Genomic DNA, 3,000 nt, shown 5'->3' with positions numbered 1-3,000 from the left:
TTGCATGGTTGCAAACTAACTACATATGGATGTTGTTTAGTTTGCAATGTTGCAATGATGCAGCTGCCAGCACAACCCCAGCCACAGGAGAGGCCAATAGGCTTTGTAGATAAAAAGGATTGGGCCCCTCACCATTTCTGCCTTCAGCAGGCGCCTGCTGAAGACAGAAGCAAAGAGGAACGTGATCCTTCTTTCTTTCCCCCGCCTCCCCGAACAGGGCCTGACCACCTATCCCATGGCTGGGGGGTGAGTTGCTTGCGGGCCAAGTGGCCACTGAGCTGGGGCGGGGAAGGGGACGGACCCTGGTTCTTCCCTCCAGGTTGGTGGCACCCCCTGGGGCCACCCAGGTGGGCTACTACTGGGCCAGATGCTGCCCCAACTCAGGGCTGGGGAAGAGTTGGATCGGACCAGGTGCTGCCTGGGTGGCCTGGGTGTACTGCCACTACAGAGGAAGGGACTGGGATCCCCCACATCTCAGGGGCTGCTTGGCTCCATTCAAATTCAGGATAGCACTTAAGCACATCATTCTCCTTAAGCATGTGCTCAAAGCAAAGGATGTGCTTAGCTTTCTGCCCTACATGGGGTTGCTTTCCTGAACTGGTGGATGAACTGAAACAAAATTAAAGCAACCAGAAGTGAGTCTGTTAGACATTGGTGATATGCCTGGCTGTTTGAAATAAGATATAAACAAAAAACCCATTAATTTCATTACATTTTATATATTTGTACGTTGTTCTTCCAGAATGTAGCTTGGTAAAATAAATGCATTAATTAAACCAGATCTCCAGAAAGGGTACACAGTTTATTTCAGAGTCATAGTAAATCGTGCCAAGGACAACATTCTCAACAGGAATTCCAGAGGTAATCAATAAGTAATTACATAATCTGTCTTACTCTGTTACCAGTCATGGGAATATCTTCTGGGGTACTTAAATCAATCTATATAGAGAGGAAGAGATCCAGCTTTTCCCCCATGATTGCCAATGGTTTGCTTTGCTTTGTTATATTATGTATAATAATCTTTTTACACACACACACCTCCATCTCCCATTGGCAATTGTGGCATGGGGGAAGAACTGGTTTGACCTATACTGCTTTACATATTGTGTGTGTGATATATCTGCATGCCTGCCTATATAGCACAGACAGTACATAACGCTATAGAGATCGATCCAGCTTTGTATTCTTGATTCACAATGCTTTGTGTTTAACAATTCTTGTTCTTGTACAGCTTATTTGCTTCTTTTGGATTCTGATCTTTGCTGCATTGTTCTGCTGTAGAAGCCTTTTTTATCTTTCATGATTATTGCTATCGATGAAAAGAAAAATATACCCGCCATAATTTACTGTCACATTTGCAAGGCAAATCAGTGCTTAAATTCAACATTACCTGGTTGGGTTTTGCTTCCCTTTGACTCCTCCTCTTCTCCATATTTCTCAGCTGGTGAACAAAGAAGGAACCCACTTTGCATTGCTGTCATTCAGATGAATTGCCAATAGGTCTAGAAACTGAGGTGAGGCAGAGAACAAGGAAACAAAAAAGCATGAATACACCATGTTATTACCTCTAAGCACCCAGCTCCAAGTCCTGGTAGGTTATCACAAGCTATGTACACTTGTGTGAGTATGTAGCCCAAGTTACAATCTAGTCACTGATTAATTGAATTAATGCTGATATAAGACCTCTTTACAATCTTAACATTGACTGTAATAGAATCTAAGCACTGAATTTGAAACTGCAGACTCCATCTTAATTCACTGGACCAAATGAAGTATCATCACTGACTTTGGGAAAAGAATGAAGTCCATAGTCTTTCTCTGTGAGTTTGTAACCAATGCCTATTATTTCTTTTTCACAGTTTAAGTCTGAATTACTTTGTCAGTTTCTTTCTTCTCTCTCCCCACATCTGCCTACTTTCTCCCCCCACATCTGCCTACTTTCTCCCCCCATACCAGGTAAATGTATTAAAAGAATCTCAAAAACAATCTTTCTACTATCATTTTAATACACTAGAACAGCCAACTTTTAGGAGGTAAGACTTGGATCATAGTCTTGAGTGTTCCACAGACTTCCAGAATAGGAAACAGTTCATACCACTTGGTTCTGTACAGTGGAGGTGCCCTAATGCAGCCCTGTGGGCCAGCAGTTACCTCCTGAGTGGGAAGCAGAACAGCCATGTTCACACAGCACATCACACATGCTAATCATAGCTGCATTCAAATGATATCGAGAGGCAGAGCTAATTAGCCTGCATTGATGTACTAATGCAGCTATCCTGCCTCCAATTCACATGGGAGCCTGTGTGTATCTTGCAACAGAAGCAGGATATCTGTGTTCCCACAGTGCCAGACAACAGTGCTGCGTCCATTCAGCATGATGCAACAGGACTTTGATCCTAGATCAGTTTTTCACAAGTCCTATATGGGGAAGTCCTTGAGCACACTGGGATACGGCCTTGATATCTGGGACTGAACCCCAAAATTTGGGAGAGTGGGTTGTTTTTTAGGTCTGTAATTCCAAATATAATTTAAGCCCAGCTCAAGAAGAAATCTGAGTTATGCTTTATACTACTTTATATTGAGTTTTCACAAAACACTGCTAACTACCATGGCAACAACAGTACTACAATGAAATGCTGAACACAGATTGCATTCTTAGGCCATGGATGCATTATAATTGTAGAGCTACAAATGTCTGTGTGATACTATGCAAAGTGAGTGTCCACACATTCATGTCACACCTACTGCCACAAATGCCAAGCGTACCACAAAAATGCTCATTAAGAAATTGGGGGACTGTGGTGTCGACATCCACACAGTCAATTGGGTCGCCAACTGGCTGGAGGGCCACACGCAGCGAGTGGTGGTAGATGGGTCATTTTCAACCTGGAGGGATGCGGGCAGTGCGGTTCCCCAGGGCTCGGTCCTTGGGCCCGCACTGTTCAACATCTTCATCAGTGACTTGGACGAGGGGGTAAAAAGCACCCTGTTCAAATTTGC

At 43.7% G+C, this 3,000-nt stretch overlaps 1 long non-coding RNA gene across 1 annotated transcript in view; it reads right to left on the bottom strand.

Moving 5' to 3' along the window:
• Positions 1 to 468: 468 nt before the first annotated feature.
• Positions 469 to 3,000, bottom strand: part of LOC109305582 — a 14,091-nt gene continuing 11,559 nt past the window's right edge. Inside the window, exon 3 of the long non-coding RNA XR_002099643.1 lies at positions 469 to 481. This is a non-coding gene — a long non-coding RNA (uncharacterized LOC109305582). The remainder of the gene's footprint in view (positions 482 to 3,000) is intronic.

This window comes from Crocodylus porosus, unplaced genomic scaffold (genome assembly GCF_001723895.1).
Source record: "Crocodylus porosus isolate Cpor-Errol unplaced genomic scaffold, CroPor_comp1, whole genome shotgun sequence".
In the NCBI taxonomy this organism is placed as follows: Eukaryota; Metazoa; Chordata; order Crocodylia; family Crocodylidae; genus Crocodylus; species Crocodylus porosus.
This window is presented reverse-complemented; position numbering and strand designations above follow the sequence as displayed.